At 50.3% G+C, this 20948-nt stretch overlaps 2 long non-coding RNA genes across 2 annotated transcripts; both read left to right on the top strand.

Annotated features, from left to right (window-relative positions):
• Nucleotides 1-3219, top strand: LOC141750811 (uncharacterized). Its single transcript, XR_012589796.1, has 4 exons — nucleotides 1-671; nucleotides 1935-2153; nucleotides 2305-2655; nucleotides 2788-3219. It is a non-coding gene; the product is annotated as an uncharacterized LOC141750811 (long non-coding RNA).
• A 1950-nt stretch (nucleotides 3220-5169) lies between these two features.
• Nucleotides 5170-10833, top strand: LOC141750780 (uncharacterized). The gene is made up of 6 exons (XR_012589772.1): nucleotides 5170-5977; nucleotides 6113-6374; nucleotides 6703-6818; nucleotides 9505-9579; nucleotides 9881-10233; nucleotides 10366-10833. It is a non-coding gene; the product is annotated as an uncharacterized LOC141750780 (long non-coding RNA).
• Nucleotides 10834-20948: the final 10115 nt, after the last annotated feature.

The raw sequence follows: 20948 nt of genomic DNA on the forward strand, positions 1-20948 counted from the left end.
TCACAGCACCACCATGGTCTGCAGGTTTTCTTGCCCGATGGTGACTTCCGTCCGGGTGTCATCCTTCTTGCTGAGAGTTTTCTCTCATCCTTGAGGCGCGTTGTTTTTAGCGTTCTGCGTAGTCTTGGTCTGTGTGTGTGTCTGGCTTGGAGCCCCCCTGCCTGGGTGTGTAGAGTCCAGGGCAGGCAGAACAGTGATGAGAGTCGATAGTTAATACGTGGATCTGTCAAGACTGAGGCAAAGGTTGGGTAGTCATCTGGAATCGATTTGCTCTCAGTAGGTTGGGTGCGTGGGTATTTCACTAGTGGGTGTTGGCATAAGCAGAGCCAAGTCAGAGAGGCTGTTCACAGTTAGCGAAGGAGATAATATCTCAAAGGTGTTTAGGCTGCTTTGTGTGGGGTGTAATGTTTGTGGGCTTAATTTTTTTTGTTTTGGTGGCAGGCTGTAGTTGGATCTAATTGAACAGTGTTCCGAAGTAGAAACAAGACCTTTGGAATTAAGCTATTGCTCTGCATCAAGGTAATGTTTGATATTTTCTTTTCTTTTTTTAGATGCGGAGAGACAAGATGTGCAGGGTGACGCGGTAGAGCCGAGAGGAGTGCTGTACGGTGGTGGCTTGGCATGTGGTATTAGAGGGAAGATGTGACTGGTGCCTCTATGAATACAACTGGGTACTTTTTTTTTTCATGTGAATGTGAGGTTGCGTAGCCATGTGCGAATGTGCTGGTCTGAGGTACAACAGAACCAGTTTTCCTTTCAGTAATTTTACTTCTCAGGTAAGTCTGCTGGGTGGACTGCATCAAGGATGGACTTGGATGCCACCCGGGCATCCAAAACCTAAGTAGATAGTCAGGCGCTGGAGAGGGGCCGAGGTGGACAATTGGAAAATGGGGTCTTTGACGATAGCGTAGTGTTGAGGGCTGTCCCGGGGCACAGTCATATTTGGGAAGGTAAAGGATGTGATGCTAGCGCATCCTGGGCAGGGCAGTTCCAGCCTGTGTGTGTTGTCGTGTCATTTGTGTGGTCTGTGTTGTGTATCTTGGCCCTTTCTCGGGACTCGAGGTCATCTTTAAGCTGAACGAGCATGGCGTGAGGACTCGGACATCATCCTTAAGGTCTCGAATGCTCGGATCAGTGGGCATAGCACCATTCGGCTGCTGCTCTTCTTGCGTTAGAAGCTTTAGGCGTGCATCGGTCTTGTGTCTCGGAAGTTTCCGGACAGCCCACTTTCGCGACTGGGACTTCTTCCCTGCATCGTTACGTTCTTAGGTCTTGAAGCGATGCTTCCTGCGCATACATCTTGTTGGGCTCGACAATACCTTCTTATCAGGAACTGTGGAGTTCTACACTTTGTTTCAGGGGGTTCCGTAGAGCCTCTTCACATCGTCACCACCACAGTCCTGGAGGTCATCTTGCCCGACGAAGACTTTGGTCCTGGTGTCATCCTTCTTCCTGAGAGTTTTCTCTCATCCTTGAGGCGTTTCAACGTAGTGTTCTGTGTAGCGTCAGTATGTGTGTGTTTGGCTCGGGGCTGCCCTGCCTGGGTGCATAGTGTCCAGGTTAGGTGGAATCGTGATGAGAGTCTGTAGTGAATATGAGGATCTGTCTAGAACCAGGCAAACGTTGCTCAGTCGTCTTGAGTTGATTAGCTCTCGAGAGGCTGCGTGGATGGTTGTTTCATTCATGGGCGCTGGCATAAGCGGAGCCAAGTTGGAGAGGGCGTTCATGGCTAGTGAAGGGGACAGTATCTCAAAGATGGTAAGGCTGCTTTCTGTGGAATGTAATGTTTGCTGGCTTCTCTTTTTCGGATGACAGGCTGTAGTTGGACTTATGTGAACAGGGTTCCTAATTAGAAAGAAGACCTTTAGAATTAAGCTACCGCTCCGCATCATGGTAATGTTTGATGTTGGTGTGTTGCTTTTTTCCCGATGCAGAGTGATGGGATGGCCAGGGATATGCAGGGGTGCTGACGGGAGCGCAGGACAAAGGTGGCTTGGCCCGAGGTATTAAAGGGAAGATGTGACCAGCGGCTCCATGAATACATTTGGCCACTTCTCTCATTCATGTGAATGTGAGGTTACGTAGCCATATGCAGAAGTGCTGGTCTGAGGTACAACAGAACCAGTGTTGTTTGCAGTCAGTTTACTTTGCAGGTAAGTCTCTTCCAACTAACTGAACTGTCTGAAAATAATGACGTATTTTTCAGGTAGTATCCACCTTTAGAGTGCCAAGACCTTGTATTTGCACTGAATGCGAAGGCATGCTGTGCAGAGAGGCTCTTGCTTATACTTATTCCTATAACAGCACAGCGCAGCTCACTTTTATATATGCCCCGTTGGAGGGTCGGAAGCAGAAAAGCGTAGAGGGGTTGCACCCACAGTGAAGAGAAGACAGGACCGGTGACCCGAATCTGACTGATGGGGTATCGCATCCCATCCTCATCACGATCAGTATAAAAGCGGAGGCATCGAAGGGGTCGGTACCTGTCGTCTGGCCTTCGAGGACTCCTGTCTGGTCATTGTGCTTTGACCCCGATCCATGCATTTATGCAACCAGATCTGGAATCTGGTTCCTGTCTGTCACAGTCTGGTCCCACACTTTCCCTGTGCCAGCGGGTGAAGCAGCGGTCATCCTGGGAGCTCCGTATCGGGTTGTGTATGTCCTGTATATATTTAATGTTTTCTTGTTACTGTGCCTTTTCTTGGTATTATTTTACTGTTAAGATTTCATTATAGCTCAGTTTATCTTTCAGTCCCTAAGTCTCTCTCTTGCTCTTTTCTGCCTCAGGAGAGAAGTTAAAAGGGAGCACGTGTCACTTGTTTTACTGCACAGCCTAAGGCACAACAGCAATGACTGATGGACAGGGCCCCGGAGCAGACTTGGCCAAGGAGAGCGGCGGCCCCGAGCCTTGGTTCTTTCTCAGCCGCTGCATTACAGGCAGAGTACAAGCCTCTGCTTGGTCTGTCGATCCGATCCAGAACGTAGTTCTGGCACAAGTCGGGTTATATGCATCGTCTTGCTAGAAATGCTGTATGATTCGTGGGGTTTCTTTAAAGAGGAAACTAAAGCACATTGAGTCTTGATAAAAATATTGTTACTGTGCTGAATGATCATCTTGCCTATTTAGGTTAGGATGATGTCTTTCTCTTTGTCTATGCCCTGCAAAAGTTTAAGTTTACTTACCTACCAGGCCCTGTTGCTTACACAAGCGATGTAGTTGTAATAAAAGAGCACGTATTGTCATTTCCTCTAAGGGTTGCTTTCTCTGATTTGGTGTTTTGCACACTGTAATTTTCAGGCCTGTGAGAAAAGGAGCAGCTGCTCCTCTGGCAGACTCTATGCCTTGTGGAGGTCAGCCTGGCCCCTTTCCCAGGGGATGGTGGGCAGGGCCCAGGGTATATAACCCACAGCCTCTGCTGGGGCAGCTCATTCTGCCGCCAGGCGTCTCCAGGGTCCGGGCTCCGCCAGTCCTTCAGTCGACTGCAGCTTTGGAGGCCGCTCAGCTCCTTGGGTGGAGATGTTATCCCGTTTGGAGAATCACAGGTAAGAAGGTGGAGGTGGTAAGACCTTGAGGACCAGGTGAGGTCTGGCAGCACATACAGTAGAGAGTGGCCTTGTATGCTACTTTTCATCCTCGTGGTTTTTCAGGTGAGTCATGTTGTAATGAGCATTTCGGGGTGGTGAGATGGTTTAAAGGTATGGTTTTCTCTCTTCAGGCACGGCCATTTTTCTGGAATCCCTGTCTGTATTGAAGATGGAACTTCCTTGGTGTTTTTTTTTCACTGGTTTTGCTGTATCCCAGGTAAGATGCCGGTAACATTTGTCTCAATTGGGCAGATCATGAGATTACTTTGCAGAGACTGGGTGAGCATCTCGTCTCAAGAAAGCAGCAGGGACGTAAGGTATAACGTCTTTCAGGGTGTGGGGCAGCTCATTGCCTTCCCCCACGGTGCGCAGTGTTCCGCAGTGTCCCTGGAGCCTTTGTGGTTTGCGGCAGGCTCCTGGTGTAGGTTGGGTCAGGGCTTCGCTGACTCTGTGGGTCTGTAGCAGAGCCCGGAGTCCGTGGGGAGACAGAAGATAGGAGATAATGGCAAAATTCGGGGAGGGGCAGGGAAGAGTGGCTCCTGAGGAGCGTCTGATGCCGGGGGTTCGGGCCAGCAAATAGAGTGCGGGAGCTGTGGGGAATAAGTGGGGCTCCTTCCCTGACAGCTCAGGGATAAGAGAGAGGCTTTCTAAAGTTTTGGCACTGGGGGAGGGCTAGGAAAAGGGAGGTGTGTTCACGATTTTTTCTTGGACAGGTTCTGCAGTTGGGTTTGGGTGTTGTCAGAGCCTGGTCTGTTCTAGTCTCTAGCATTTGAGGCGAGCTGGATAGCATCGAGCTGGGGCACGGGACTGGTGTTTTGGCAGAAGTGCAGTGCTAATGTTGTGTTTCTTGGTCTCTTAGGTGCTGTGAATCACTGTGTAGCACTGGACTCTGGAATTGACGATGAGCAGGCAAGCAGAATGCCTTGGCGTTCATGAGGCTGAGGGTGTTGTGGAGGAGGTTAGCATCTCCTCTCAGGGTGCTTATTGCTGGTACTGTGGCTGCTTTGAGGATTATGGTTTTTCTTTTTCTTTTGCAGAGGCAGAGGAGGAACCTGGTGACCACAGGAACGTATTGGATGTCTGTTTTCTGCGGACTGCCTCAAGGATGGATTTGGATGCCGCCTGGCCCTCCAAAAGCTAAGTTGAGACACAGTGCTGGAGAGGGGATGAGGTGGACAATTGCAAAATGGGGTCTTTGATGTTAGCGTAGTGGGGAGGGCTGTCCTGGGGCACAGTCTCCTTTGGGCAGGTAAATTATGTTGCTTACTGTTTGGCATCATGGTAGCGTGTCCCGGGCAGGGCAATTCCAGCCTGTGTGTGTGTTGTCATGTCCTTTGTGTGGTCAGTGTTCTGTGTCTTAGAACTCTTTTGGGTCTCGAGGTCACCTTTAAGCTCCAGCAGTACAGATTGTGCCTCGGGTGCCATCCCTAGGGTCTCAAATGCCTCCACCCATTGGCATCGTGCCAACTATCTGCCGTTCTTGTGTTAGAAGCTTAAAGTGTGCATCGGTCTTGCATCTTGGAAGTTTCCAGACAGCCCACTTCCGCAACTGGGACTTATTCCCTGCATTGTTACGTTCTTAAGTCTTGACGCCAGGCTTCCTGTGTGTCCATCTTATGGGGCTTGATGGTCCCTTCTTTTCAGGGAGTGTAAAGTTCTACACTTTGTTTCTGGGAGTTCCGTAGAGCCTCTCCACTTCATCACCATCATGGTCCTGCAGGTCGTCTTGCCCAACGGTGACTTTGGTGCGGGTGTCATCCTTCTTGCTGAGACTTCTTTCTCACCTTTGAGGCGCATCGTTTGTAGTGTTCTGTGTAGTGTAGGTCTGTGTGTTTGGCTCGGGGCTGCCCTGCCCGGGTGCATAGAGTCCAGGGTAGGCAGAATCACGATGGCAGCCTGTACTGAATATGAGGATCTGTCTAGACCCAGGCAAAGGCTGTGTAGTTATCTCAAATCAATGAGCTCTCGATAGGCTGTGTGGATGGGTGTATCATTAGTGGGCACTGGCAGAAACGGAGCCAAGCCAGAGAGGGTGTTCACGGTCTGTGAAGTAGGCAGTATCTCAGAGATGCTTAGGCTGCTTTGTGTGGGGTATAATGTTTGTGGGCTTACTCCTTTTTTTTTTTTTGATGACAGGCTGTAGTTGGACTTAAGTGAACAGTGTTCCTAAGTAGAAACAAGACCTTTGGAATTAAGCTACTGCTCCGTGTTAGGGTAATGTTTGACATTGGTGTGTTGCTTTTTTCCAGATGCAGAGAGATGACATGGGCAGGGTGACGCAGGGGAGCTGAGAGGAGTGCCGTATGAAGGTGGCTCGGCACGAGGTAATAAAGGGAAGATGTGGCCGGTGGCTCCACGAATACAATTGGATACTTCTTTTATTCATGTGAATGTGAGTTTGCGTAGCTATGTGCTAATGTGCTGGACTGAGGTTCAACAGAACTGGTATTGTTTTCAGTCATTTTACTTTTCAGGTAAGTCTCTTCCAACTAACTGAACTGTCTGAAGATAATGATGTATTTTTCAGGTAGTATCCACTTCCAGAGCGCCAAGACCTTGTATTTACACTTAATGTGAAGGCATACCATGCAGAGAGGCTCTTGCCTTATACTTATTGCTATAACAGCGCAGCTCAGCTGACTTTTACGTACGCCCCATCGGAAGCAGAAAAGTGTAGAGGGGTGGCACCCACAGTGAAGAACGGACGGGATCGGTGATCCAAATCTGACCAACACAGTATTGCATCCCATCGTCATCACGCTCAGTATAAAAGCAGAGGGACCAAAGGGGTTGGTACCTTTCCTTTGATGGCCGGCATCCAAGGACTCCTCTGTCTGTTCGGCATCCTTTGATCCCGATCATGCATTTATGCAACCAGATCCAGAATCTGGTTCCCATCAGTTGTGAAGTCTGGTCCTGGACTTCCCCATGCCTGCCAGTGAAGCGATGGTCATCCTGGGAGCTCCATACCGGGTTGTGTCTATATATTTTCTCTCTGCTACTGTTTTCCTGTTGTTATTGTTGTCTTTCCTTGGTACTACTTTTCTGTTTATATTTCATTAGAGTTCAGTTTCTTTTTCAGTTCCTAAGTCTCCCTCACATTGTTTTCTCCCTCAGGAGAGAAGTTAGAAGAGAGCATCTGTCACTTCATTTAATGCCCAGCCTAAGCCATGACAGCAATGACAGATAGGGCACCGGAGCAGACTTGGCTGAGGAAAGCGGCGGTCGGAAGGGTTGGTTCTTTCTCAGCTGCCGCATTACAGGTGGCATACAAGCCTCTGCTTGCGCTCTGTCTGTCATTCCTATCCAGAACATAATTCTGGCAGAAGTCAAGTAATACGCGGGGTCTGGCTAGAAGTGAAATATCGCGGCGCCCCCCCCCCCAGTATTTTGGGTTTTCTTTATGAAGGAAACAAAAGGACATTGTGTCTTGATTAAAAACATGGGTATCGGGCCTAATGATCTACTTGCCTGCATAGGCTAGGATGACGTCTTTCTCTTTCTGCCTACGCCCTGCAAAAGTTTAATTAAGTTTACTTACCTACCGGGCCCCGTTGCTGATGCAATCGATGTAGTTGTAACAAAAGAACACGTATTGTCACTTCCTCTAAGGGTCGCTTTCTCCGTTTTGGTGTTTTGCATGCTGTACTTTTCAGGCCTGTGAGAAAAGGCTGCTTCTCTGGCAGGCTCTATGGCTTCTGGAGGTCAGCCGGGCCCCTTTCCCAGGTGCTGGTGGGAAGGGCGGTGGGCGGGGCCCGGGGTATATAACCCACAGCCTCTGCTGGGGCACCTCATTCTGCTGCTGGGCGTCTCCAGGGTCACAGCTCTGCCAGTCCTTCCATTGCTCCCATCTTTGGAGGCGGCTCAGCTACTGGGACAGAGATGTTATCCCATTTAGAGAATAGCAGGTAGGAAGCTGGAGGTGGTAAGACCTTGAGGACCAGGTGAGGTTTGGTAGCACGTAGAGTAGAGAGCGGCCTCGTGTGCTGCTTCTCTTTCTTGTGGTTTTTCAGGTGAGTCACGTTGTAATGAGCGGTTTGGGGGTGGTGAGATGGTTTAAGGGTACCGTCTTCTGTCTTCCAGGCACAGCCACTTTTCTGGAATCCTTGGCTCTATTGAAGATGGAACTTTCTTGCTGTTTCTTTTTTCACTGGTTTTGCCGTATCCTGGGTAAAATGCCGATAACATTTGTCTCAATGAGGCAGATGATGAGATTACTTTGCAGAGACTGGGTGAGCATCTTGTCTCAAGAAAGTAGCAGGGACATAAGGTGTAATGTCTTGCAGGGTGTGGGGCGCGTTGTCGCCTTTCCCCACGGTGCGCAAGGTACCGCCGTGTCCCTGGAGCATTTGCGGCTTGCGGCAGGCCCCCGGTGTAGGTCGGGTCAGGGCTTCGCTGACTCTGTGGGTCTGTAGCAGAGCCCGGAGTCCATGGGAAGACAGAAGATAAGAGATGATGGCGGAACGCAGGGAGTAGCTGAGAAGAGCCACTCCCGAGGAGGGTCTGATGCCGGGTGTTCAGGATGGCAAATAAAGGGTGGGAGCTGTGGGGTAGAAGTGGAGCTACTTCCCGGATGGCTCAGGAGAAGAGAGGCTTTCTAAAGTTTTGGCACCAGGGCATGGCTAGGAAAGGGAGGCGGGTTCACAAGTCTTTCTCGGACAGGTTTTGCAGATGGGTTTGTGTGTCATTGGAGCCTGGTGTGTTCTAGGCTCTGGCATTTGAGGTGAGACGGATAGTATCGAGGCGGGGCACGGGACTGGTGGTTGGCAGAAGCGCAGTGCGCAGGAAGGATTCAGATGCCCGTCCCTCCGAAAGCTTAGTTGACAGTCTGGTGCTGTAGAGCGGCGGAGGTGGACAATTGCAAAATGGGGTCTTTGATGTTAGCATAGTGGCGAGGGCTGTCCCGGGGCACAGTCATATTTGGGAAGGTAAAGGATGTGGCTTACTGTTCGGTGTGATGTTAGCGCATCCTGGGCAGGGCAGTTCCAGCCTGTGTGTGTTGTTGTGTCGTATGTGTTGTCTGTGTCTTGCATCCTGGACCTTTTTTTGGGTCTCGAGATCATCTTTAAGCTTCAGGAGCATGGAATGTGCATCAGGTGCCATCCTTATGGTGTCGAACACCTGCAGCCGTGGGCGTAGCACCAACCATCTGCCTCTCTTCTTGCATTAGCATCTTAAAGCGTGCATCGGTCTTGCATCTTGGAACTTTCCGGATGGCCCACTTTAGCGACTGGGGCTTCTTCGCTGCGTCGTTATGTTTTTAGGTCTTGAAGCTAGGCTTCCTGCACGTCCATCTTGTCAGGCTCGACAGTCCCTTCTCAGGAACTGTGAAGTTCTACACTTCGTTTCAAGGGGTTCTGTGGAGCCTCTTCACATCGTCACCAGCACAGTGCCGTGGGCTGTCTTGCCCGACGGTGACTTTGGTCCTGGTGTCATCCTTCTTCCTGAGAGTTGTCTCTCATCCTTGAGGCGTGTTTGTAGTGTTCTATGTAGCGTCAGTCTGTGTGCGTTTGGCTCGGGGCTGCCCTGCCCGGGCGCGTAGCGTACAGGGTAGGCAGAATCACGATGAGAGTCTGTAGTGAATATGAGGATCTGCCTAGACCCAGGCGAAGGTTGCTCAGTCGTCTCTAATCGATTAGCTCTCGAGAGGCTGCGTGGACGGGTGTTTCATTAGTGGGCGCTGGCATAAGCGGAGCCAAGTCGGAGAGGGTGTTCGCGGCTAGCGAAGGGGACAGTATCTCAAAGACGGTAAGCCTGCTTTGTGTGGGGTGTAATGTTTGCAGGCTTCTCTTTTTTGGATGACAGGCTGTAGTTGGACTTATGTGAACAGGGTTCCTAAGTAGAAAGAAGACCTTTGGAATTAAGCTACTTCTCTGCATCAGGGTAATGTTTGATATTGGTGTGTTGCTTTTTTTTCAGGTGCAGAGAGATGAGATGGGCAGGGCGACGCAGGGGACCTGTGAGGAGTGCGGTACGAAGGTGGCTCGGCACGAGGTAATAAAGGGAAGATGTGACCGGTGGCTCCATGAATACAATTGGGTACTTCTTTTATTCATGTAAACGTCAGTTTGCATAGCCATGTGCTAATGTGCTGGACTGAGGTTCAACAGAACCGGTATTGTTTTCAGTCATTTTACTTTTCAGGTAAGTCTCTTCCAACTAACTGAACTGTCTGAAAATAATGACGTATTTTTCAGGTAGTATCCACCTTTAGAGTGCCAAGACCTTGTATTTGCACTGAATGCGAAGGCATGCTGTGCAGAGAGGCTCTTGCTTATACTTATTCCTATAACAGCACAGCGCAGCTCACTTTTATATATGCCCTGTCGGAGGGTCGGAAGCAAAAAAGCATAGAGTGGTCGCACCCACGGTGAAGAGAAGACAGGACCGGTGACCCGAATCTGACCGATCGGGTATTGCATCCCATCCTCATCACGATCAGTATAAAAGCGGAGGCATCGAAGGGGTCGGTACCTGTCGTCTGGCCTTCGAGGACTCCTGTCTGGTCATTGTGCTTTGACCCCGATCCATGCATTTATGCAACCAGATCTGGAATCTGGTTCCTGTCTGTCACAGAGTCTGGTCCCACACTTTCCCTGTGCCAGCGGGTGAAGCAGCAGTCATCCTGGGAGCTCCGTATCGGGTTGTGTATGTCCTGTATATATTTAATGTTTTCTTGTTACCGTGCCTTTTCTTGGTATTATTTTACTGTTAAGATTTCATTATAGCTCAGTTTATCTTTCAGTCCCTAAGTCTCTCTCTTGCTCTTTTCTGCCTCAGGAGAGAAGTTAAAAGGGAGCACGTGTCACTTGTTTTACTGCACAGCCTAAGGCACAACAGCAATGACGGACAGGGCCCCGGAGCAGACTTGGCCAAGGAGAGCGGCGGCCCCGAGCCTTGGTTCTTTCTCAGCCGCTGCATTACAGGCAGAGTACAAGCCTCTGCTTGGTCTGTCGATCCGATCCAGAACGTAGTTCTGGCACAAGTCGGGTTATATGCATCGTCTTGCTAGAAATGCTGTATGATTCGTGGGGTTTCTTTAAAGAGGAAACTAAAGCACATTGAGTCTTGATAAACATATTGTTGTTGTGCTGAATGATCATCTTGCCTATTTAGGTTAGGATGATGTCTTTCTCTTTCTGTCTACGCCCTGCAAAAGTTTAATTAAGTTTACTTACCTACCGGGCCCTGTTTCTTACACAAGCGATGTAGTTGTAATAAAAGAGCACGTATTGTCATTTCCTTTAAGGGTTGCTTTCTCTGATTTGGTGTTTTGCACACTGTAATTTTCAGGCCTGTGAGAAAAGGAGCAGCTGCTCCTCTGGCAGACTCTATGCCTTGTGGAGGTCAGCCTGGCCCCTTTCCCAGGGGATGGTGGGCAGGGCCCAGGGTATATAACCCACAGCCTCTGCTGGGGCAGCTCATTCTGCCGCCAGGCGTCTCCAGGGTCCGGGCTCCGCCAGTCCTTCAGTCGACTGCAGCTTTGGAGGCCGCTCAGCTCCTTGGGTGGAGATGTTATCCCGTTTGGAGAATCACAGGTAAGAAGGTGGAGGTGGTAAGACCTTGAGGACCAGGTGAGGTCTGGCAGCACATACAGTAGAGAGTGGCCTTGTATGCTACTTTTCATCCTCGTGGTTTTTCAGGTGAGTCATGTTGTAATGAGCATTTCGGGGTGGTGAGATGGTTTAAAGGTATGGTTTTCTCTCTTCAGGCACGGCCACTTTTCTGGAATCCCTGTCTGTATTGAAGATGGAACTTCCTTGGTGTTTTTTTTTTTCACTGGTTTTGCTGTATCCCAGGTAAGATGCCGGTAACATTTGTCTCAATTGGGCAGATCATGAGATTACTTTGCAGAGACTGGGTGAGCATCTCGTCTCAAGAAAGCAGCAGGGATGTAAGGTATAACGTCTTTCAGGGTGTGGGGCAGCTCATTGCCTTCCCCCACAGTGTGCAGTGTTCCGCAGTGTCCCTGGAGCCTTTGTGGCTTGCGGCAGGCTCCTGGTGTAGGTTGGATCAGGGCTTCGCTGACTCTGTGGGTCTGTAGCAGAGCCCGGAGTCCGTGGGGAGACAGAACATAGGAGATAATGGCAGAATTAAGGGAGGGGCTGGGAAGAGCGGCTCCTGAGGAGCGTCTGATGCCGGGGGTTCGGGCCAGCAAATAGAGTGCGGGAGCTGTGGGGAATAAGTGGGGCTCCTTCCCTGACAGCTCAGGGATAAGAGAGAGGCTTTCTAAAGTTTTGGCACTGGGGGAGGGCTAGGAAAAGGGAGGCGGGTTTACGATTTTTTTCTTGGACAGGTTCTGCAGTTGAGTTTGGGTGTCAACGGAGCCTGGTCTGTTCTAGTCTCTAGCATTTGAGGCGAGCTGGATAGCATCGAGCTGGGGCACGGGACTGGTGTTTTGGCAGAAGTGCAGTGCTAATGTTGTGCTTCTTGGTCTCTTAGGTGCCGTGAATCACTGTGTAGCACTGGCTCCAGAGTCGACAGTGAGCAGGCAAGCAGAATGCCTTGGCATTCATGAGGCTGAGGGTGTTGTGGAGGAGGTTAGCATCTCCTCTCAGGGTGCTTATTGCTGGTACTGTGGCTGCTTTGAGGATTATGGTTTTTCTTTTTCTTTTGCAGAGGCAGAGGAGGAACCTGGTGACCACAGGAACGTATTGGATGTCTGTTTTCTGTGGACTGCCTCAAGGATGGATTTGGACCCCTGGCCCTCCACAAGCTAAGTTGAGAGACTGGCACCCGAGAGGGGACGAGGTTGAGAATTGAAAAAATGTGTTTTTGAAGTTGGCATAGGGGAGAGGTTTGTCCGGGAGCGCAGTCTCCTTTAGGCATGTAAGGGACGTGGCTTACTGTTTGGCATTCCCGGGCAGGGTGGTTCCATCCTGTGCGTGTTGTCGTGTCTTTCGTGTCGTCTGTGTTCTGTGTCTTAGACCTTTCTCGGGTCTCAAGGTCATCTTTAAGCTCCAGGAGCACGGCATGGTGCCTCAGGTGCCCTCCCTAGGGTCTCGAACACCCGCACCCATGGGCACAGCACCATTCGGCTGCCGCTCTTCCTGCGTTAGAATCTTAAAGCATGCATCGTTCTTGTGTCTCGGAAGCTTCCGGACGGCCCACTTCCATGACTGGGACTTCTTCCCTATGTCATTACATTCTTAGGTCTTGAAGCCAGTCTTCCTGCGCGTATATCTTATCAGTCTTGACAGTCCCTCCTTATCACCGGTGATCATAGAATCATAGAATCGAATCATAGAATCATAGGGTTGGAAGGGACCTCTGGAGATCATCTAGTCCAACCCCCCTGCCAGAGCAGGGTCACCTAGAGCAGGTTACACAGGAACATGTCCAGGCGGGTTTTGAATGTCTCCAGAGTTGGAGACTCCACCACCTCTCTGGGCAGCCTGTTCCAGTGCTCTGTCACCCTCAGGGTAAAGAAGTTCCTCCTCATGTTTAGGTGGAACTTCCTATGTTCAAGTTTGTGCCCATTGCCTCTTGTCCTGTCCCCGGGCACCACTGAAAAGAGCCTGGCCCCATCCTCCTGACACCCACCCTTTAAGTATTTATAAGCGTTGATAAGGTCACCCCTCAGCCGTCTTTTTTCCAGACTGAAGAGACCCAAATCCCTCAGCCTTTCCTCATAAGAGAGGTGTTCTAGTCCCCCAATCATCTTTGTAGCCCTCTGCTGCACCCTTTCCAGCAGTTCCCTGTCCCTCTTGAACCGGGGAGCCCAGAACTGGACACAGTACTCCAGGTGTGGCCTCACCAAGGCAGAGTAGAGGGGGAGGATGACCTCCCTCGACCTGCTGGCCACACTCTTCTTGATGCACCCCAGGATGCCATTGGCCTTCTTGGCCACAAGGGCACATTGCTGACTCATGGTCATCCTGTTGTCCACCAGGACTCCCAGGTCTCTTTCAGCTGAGCTGCTCTCCAGCAGGTCAGCCCCCAACCTGTACTGGTGCATGGGGTTGTTCCTTCCCAGGTGCAGCACCCTACACTTGCCCTTGTTGAACTTCATAAGGTTCCTCTCTGCCCAACTCTCCAACCTGTCCAGGTCTCTCTGTATGGCGGCACAGCCTTCCGGTGTGTCAGCCACCCCACCCAGCTTGGTGTCATCAGCTGGATGTCATCAGATGAAGTTCTACGCTTTGTTTCAGGGGCTTCCATAGAGCCTCTTCACATCACCACCACCGTCTCCAGGTCTTCTTGCCTGACGGTGACTTCCGTCCGGGTGTCATCCTTCTTGCTGAGAGTTTTCTCTCATCCTTGAGGCGTGTTGTTTTTAGCGTTCTGTGTAGTCTTGGTCTGTGATTGTGTGTGTGTGTCTAGCTCGGAGGCCCCCTGCCCGGGTGTGCAGAGTCCAGGGCAGGCAGAATAGTGATGAGAGTCTATAGTTAATATGTGGATCTGTCAAGACTGAGGCAAAGGTTGGGTAGTCATCTAGAATCGACGTGCTCTCAGTAGGTTGGGTGCGTGGGTTTTTCACTAGTGGGTGTTGGCATAAGCAGAGCTCAGTCAGAGAGGCTGTTCATGGTTAGCAAAGGAGATAATATCTCAAAGGTGTTTAGGCTGCTTTGTGTGGGGTGTAATGTTTGTGGGCTTACTTCTTTTTTTGTTTTGGTGGCAGGCTGTAGTTGGATCTAATTGAACAGTGTTCTGAAGTAGAAACAAGACCTTTGGAATTAAGCTATTGATCTGCATCAGCGTAATGTTTGACTTATTTTTTCTCTCTTTGTAGATGTGGAGAGACGATACATGCGGGGTGACGCAGGGGAGCCGAGAGGAGTGCTGTACGGAGGTGGCTCGGCATGTGGTATTAGAGGGAAGATGTGACTGGCACCTCTATGAATACAACTGGGTACTGTTTTTTTTCATGTGAATGTGAGGTTGCGTAGCCATGTGCGAATGTGCTGGTCTGAGGTACAACAGAGCCAATTATCCTTTCAGTAATTTTACTGTTCAGGTAAGTCTCTTCTAACTAACCGAACTCTCTGAAGATAATGACGTCTTTTTCAGGTAGTATCAGCTTCCAGAGTGCTAAGAGCATATATTTACATTTAATGCCAAGGGATGCCATGCGGAGAGGCTCTTGCTTATACTTATTGCTGTAACAACTTGTGTCAGGTAACTGTGTGTGCCATGTTGGAGGGTCGGAAGCGGAAGAGCGTAGAGGGGTCGCACCCGCAGTGAAGAGCGGTCAGGACCGGTGACCCGAATCCAACTGACGGGGTATTCCATCCCATCCTCATCACGCTCAGTATAAAAGCTAGAGGGATCAAAGGGGTCGGTACCTTTCCTTCAACATCCAGTGTCTGAGGACTCCTCTGTCTCTTTGTCATCCTTGCATCGCGATTCATGCATTTGTGCAACCAATCTGGCCTCCAGTTTCCATCCGTTCCTGACTCCAGTATCGGACTTTCCCCATGCCTGCCAGTGAAGCGATGGTCATCCTGGGAGCTTGATACTGTGTTGTGTATATATTATACATATTTCCTTGTTTTCTTGTTACTGTTGTCTTTTGTTGGTATTATTTTTCTGTTAACATTTCATTACAGTACACTTTCTTTTTCAATTGATAAATCCCTCTCATTCTTTTCTCCCGTGCGGAAAAAAGTTAAAAGGGAGCATCTGTTGCTTGTTTTAATGCCCGGCCTAAACTGCAACAGCAACGACGGTTAGGGCGCAGGAGCGGACTCGGCCGAGGAGAGCGGCAGCCTAGAGCATCGGCTCTTTCTCAGCCACTGTATTACAGGCGGCGCACGAGCCTCTGCTTGCACTCTGTCCGTCGGTCCTAGCCAGAACACAGTTGTGGCAGCAGTCGGGTAACATGAGTGGTCTCGCTAGAAGTGCTGTATGACCCATTGTGGGGTTTCTTTTACAAGGAAGCTAACGCATGTTGAGTCTTGATAAAAATATTGTTATTGCGCTTAATGATCTACTTTCCTCTGTAGGTTAGTGTGACATGTATCTCTTTCTGTCTACGCCCTGCAAAAGTTTAAGTTTACTTCTCTACCGGGTCCCGTTGCTGACATAAGTGACGTAGCTGTAGTAAAAGAGCATGTACTGTCATTTCCCGTAAGGGTTGCTTTCTCTGTTTTGTCGTTTTGCACGCTGTAATCTTCAAGCATGTGAGAAAAGGCGCAGCCGCTCCTCTGGCAGACTTTATGCCTTCTGCTGGTCGGCCGGCCCCTTTCCGCGGTGATGGTGGGAAGGGGGGTGGGCTGGGCCCGGGGTGCAGGAACCAGGGCCTCTGCTGGGGCAGCTCATTCCGCTGCCAGGCGTCTCCAGGGTCGCAGCTCCGCTGGTCCTTCAGTCGATTGCAGCTTTGGAGCTGGCTCAGCTCCTGGGGCGGAGATGTTATCCTACTTAGAGAATCGCAGGTAAGAAGCTGGAGGTGGTAAGACCTTGAGGACCAGGTGAAGTCTGGCAGCATGTAGAGTAGAGAGCGGTCTCGTATGCGGCTTCTCTTCCTTGTGGTTTTTCAGGTCAGTCACGTTGTAGTGAGCGTTCAGAGGTGGCGGGATGGTTTAACAGTACGGTTTTCTTTATTCCAGGTGCGGCGTGTTTTCCTGAAAGCCCTGACTGTATTGAAGATGGAATTTTATTTGGTTTCTTTTTTCCATGGGTTTTGCTGCATCCCAGGTAAGATAACGATAGCACTTGTCTCAATCAGGCAGATGATGAGATCACTTTGCAGGGACTGGGTGAGCATCTTGTCTGCAGCTGTAGATGGAGTTTTTGGATTTCTCAGGAAAGGAAGAGGGATGTAAGGTATAATGTCTTTCAGGGTGTGGGACCGCTTGTCGCCTTCCCCCACAGCGTGCAGAGTACGGCATTCAGGAGGCTGACGGTCTTGTGGAGGAGGCGTCTTCTCTCAGGATGCTTACTGCTTGTGTTGTGGCTGCTTTTGTGGGATTTTTTTTTTTCCTTTTAGAGAGGGAGAGGAGGAAGCTGGTGACCGCAGGAATGTATCGGATGGCTGGTTTTTGTGGACTGCATCGAGGAAGGATTTGGATGCTGCCCGGGCATCCAAAAGTTAAGTAGAGAGTCAGGCGCCGGAGAGGGGCTGAGGTGGACAATTGCAAAATGGGGTCTTTGACGTTAGCGTAGTGGCGAGGGCTGTCCCGGGGCACAGTCATATTTGGGAAGGTACAGGATGTGGCTTACTGTTCAGTGTGACGCTAGCGCGTCCCGGGCAGGGCAGTTCCAGCCTGTGTGTGTTGTCGTGTCGTTTGTGTGGTCTGTGTTCTGCATCTTAGCCCTTTCTTGGGTCTCGAAGTCATCTTTAAGCTCAACGACTGTGGTGTGAGGACTCGAGCATCGTCCTTAGGGTCTCGAATGCTTGGATCTGTGGGCATAGCACTATTCGGCTGCTGCTCTTCTTGTGTTAGCATCTTAAAGAATGCATCGGTCTTGTGTCTTGGAAGTTTCTGGACGACCCACTTCCGTGACTGGGATTTCTTCCCTGCATTGTTATGTTCTTAGGTCTTGAAGCCAGGCTTCCTGCGCATACATCTTGTCGGGCTCAACAATCCCTTCTCATCAGGGACCGTGAAGCCCTACATTTTATTTCGGGGGTTCTGAAGAGCCTCTTCACATCATCGCCACCGCAGTCCGGCAGGTCTTCTTGCCCGATGGTGACTTTGGTGCCAGCGTCATTCTTCTTGCTGAGAGTTTTCTCTCATCTTTTCAGGCGTGTCTTTCATGGTGTTTCTTCATAGTGTTGGTCTACGACTGTGTGTGTTTGGCTTGGGGCTGCCCTGCCCGGGTGCGTAGTGTCCAGGGTAGTCAGAATCACTATGAGAGTCTGTAGTGAATATGAGGATCTGCCTAGACCCAGGCAAAGGTTGCGTAGTCGTCTCTAATCGATTAGGTCTCTGGAGGCTGTGTGGACGGGTGTTTCATTAGCGGGCGCTGGCATAAGCGGAGCTAATTTAGAGAGGGTGTTCACGGTTAGTGAAGGAGACAGTATCTCAAAGATGGTAAGGCTGCTTTCTGTGGGGTTTAATTTTCTGGGCTTACTTTTTTTTTTGGATGGCAGTTGGACTTAGGTGAATTTAGTTGGACTTAGGTGAACAGGGTTCCTAAGTAGAAACAAGACCTTTGGAATTAAGGTACTGCGCCGCATTAGGGTAATGTTTGATATTGGTGTGTTTTTTCTGATGCAGAGAGATGAGATGGATAGGGCGATGCAGGGGAGCCGACAGGAGTGCGGTACAAAGGTGGCTCGGCACGAGGTAATAAAGCGAAGATGTGACCGGTGGCTCCATAAATACATTTGGCCACTTCTTTTTTAATGTGCATATGAGGTTACGTAGCTATGTGCAGGTCTGAGGTACGATAGAACCAGTGTTGTTCTCAGTCATTTTACTTTTCAGGTAAGTCTCTTCCAACCAACTGAACTGTCTGAAGATAATGATGTATTTTTCAGGTAGTATCTGCCTTCAGAGCGCCAAGACCTCGTATTTACACTTAATGCGAAGGGATGCCGTGCGGAGAGGCTCTTGCTTATACTTATTGCTGTAACAGTGTAGCTCAGCTCACTTTTATATATGCCCTGTTGGAGGGTCGGAAGCGGAAAAGCATAGAGGGGTCGCACCCATCGTGAAGAGTAGACAGGACCGGTGACCCGAACCTGACTGATGGGGTATCGCATCCCATCGTCATCACGCTCAGTATAAAAGCGGAGGGATCGAAGGGGTCGGTACCTTTGCTTCAGCGGCTGGTGTCTGAGGACTCCTCTGTCCAACAGGGTTTGATCCTGATCCATGCATTTATGCAACCAGATCCAGAATCCGGTTCCAATCCATTGCCGTGTCCAGTCTCGGACTTTGCCCGTGCCTGCCGGTGAAGTGATGGTCATCCTGGGAGCCTGATACTGGCTTGTATGTATATTTTATCTATTTTTTTTTTCCTGTTATTGTTGTCTCTCCTGGGTATTACTTTTCTGTTTATGGTTCATGATGAAAGAGTTCAGTTTCTCTTTCAGTTCCTAAGTCTCCCTCACGTTCTTTCCTTCCTCAGGAGAGAAGTTAACAGAGAGCATCTGTCACTTGGTTTAATGCCCAGCATAAACTGCGACAGCAACGACGGTTAGGGTGCCAGAGCGGACTCGGCTGAGGAGAGCGGCAGCCTAGAGCATCGGCTCTTTCTCAGCTGCTGTATTACAGGCGGCGCACGAGCCTCTGCTTGCACTCTGTCCGTCGGTCCTAGCCAGAACGTAGTTCTGGCAGAAGTCGGGTAATACGCGGGGTCTCGATAGAAGTGACGTGTGGCCGCGCTAACATTGTGGGTTTTCTTTTACAAGGGATCGGAAGACATGGTGTTTTCTTTTAAAAACGTGGTTATCGGGCCTAATGATCTACTTGCCTATGGAGTTTAGGATGATGTCTTTCTCTTTCTGTCTACGCCCTGCAAAAGTTTGTTTAAGTTTACGTACTTACCGGGCCCTCTTGCTGACGCAATTGATGTAGCTGTAATAAAAGAGGACGTGTTGTCATTTCCTCTAAGGGTCGCTTTCTCCGTTTTGGTGTTTTGCATGCTGTACTTTTCAGGCCTGTGAGAAAAGGCCACTTCTCTGGCAGGCTCTATGGCTTCTGGAGGTCAGCCGGGCCCCTTTCCCAGGTGCTGGTGGGAAGGGCGGTGGGCGGGGCCCGGGGTATATAACCCACAGCCTCTGCTGGGGCACCTCATTCTGCTGCTGGGCGTCTCCAGGGTCACAGCTCTGCCAGTCCTTCAGTCGATTGCAGCTTTGGAGCTGGCTCAGCTCCTGGGGCGGAGATGTTATCCTACTTAGAGAATCGCAGGAAAGAAGCTGGAGGTGGTAAGACCTTGAGGACCAGGTGAGGTCTGGCAGCATGTAGAGTAGAGAGCGGTCTCGTATGTGGCTTCTCTTCCTTGTGGTTTTTCAGGACAGTCACGTTGTAGCGAGTGTTTCAGGGGCAGCGAGATGGTTTAAGGGTATAGTTTTCTCTTTTCCAGGCACGGCGTATTTTCGTGGAATCCCTGAGTGTATTGAAGATGGACCTTTCTTGGGGAGGTTTTTTTTTCCACCGGCTTTGCCGTATCCCGGGTAAGACACCAATAGAATTTTTCTAAATTGGGCAGATGAGATGACTACGCAGGGACCAGGTGAGCATCTTGTCTGCAGCCGTAGATGGAGTTTTCACATTTCACAGGAAAGCAGCAGGGCCATAAGGTATAACCTCTTTCAGGCTGTGAGGCACCTGTTCAATTGCCCCTACATTGCGCAGGGTACCACCGTGTCCCTGGAGCCTTTGCGGCTTGCAGCAGGCCCCCGGTGTAGGTCGGGTCAGGGCTTTGCTGACTCTCTGGGTCTGCAGCAGAGCCCGGAGTCCGTGGGAAGACAGAATATAGGAGTTGATGGTGTGGCGGTTTGGCAGAAGCGAAGTGGTAATGTGTTTCTTGGTCTCTTAAGGTGCTGTGAATAACTATCACCGCAGTCTCCGACTCCGGAATAGGCGCGGAGCGGGCAAGCAGAATGCCACGGTGTTTGTGAGGCTGACGGTGTCGTGGAAGAGGTTGGCATCTCCTCTCAGGATGCTTATTGCTGGTGCTGTGGCTGCCTCTGGGATTATTTTTTCTTTTCCTTTTGCAGAGGGAAGAGGAGGGACCTGGTGACTGTGGAAATGTATCGGGTGGCTGGTTTTTGTGGACCGCATCGAAGAAGGATCCAGATGCCTGGCTCTCCAAAAGCTAAGTTGATAGTCAGGCGACGGAGAGAGGCTGAGGTGGACTATTGCAAAATGGGGTCTTCGATGTTAGCGTAGTGGCGAGGGCTGTCCTGGGGCACAGTCATATTTGGGAAGGCAAAGAATGTTGCTTACTGTTCAGTGTGACGCTAGCGCGTCCCAGGCAGGGCAGTTCCAGCCTGTGCGCGTTGTCATGTCATTCATGTGGTCTGTGTTGTGTATCTTAGCCCTTTCTTGGGTGTCAAGGTCATCTTTGAGCTCCAGGAGCACGATGTGGGGCCCCAGGCATCATCCTTAGGGTCTCGAACGCTCGGGCCTGTGGGCGTAGCACCATTCGGCTGCCGCTCTTCTTGTGTCAGCATCTTAAAGCGTGCATCGGTCTTGTCTCAGAAGTTTCCAGACGGCCCACTTCCACGACTGGGATTTCTTCCCTGCGTCGTTACGTTCTTAGGTCTTGAAGGCAGGCTTCCTGCACGCCCATCTTAGTGGGCTCAACAGTCCATTCTTATTACGTACCATCACGTTCTACAGCTTGTTTCAGGGGGTTCCGTAGAGCGTCTTCACGTCGACATCATCACAATCCCACAAATTTTCTTGCATGATGGTGACTTTGGTCCCCGTGTTATCGTTCTTGCTGAGAGTTTTCTCTCGTCTTTG

This window comes from Larus michahellis, chromosome 13, assembly GCF_964199755.1.
Source record: "Larus michahellis chromosome 13, bLarMic1.1, whole genome shotgun sequence".
Taxonomy (NCBI): domain Eukaryota; kingdom Metazoa; phylum Chordata; class Aves; order Charadriiformes; family Laridae; genus Larus; species Larus michahellis.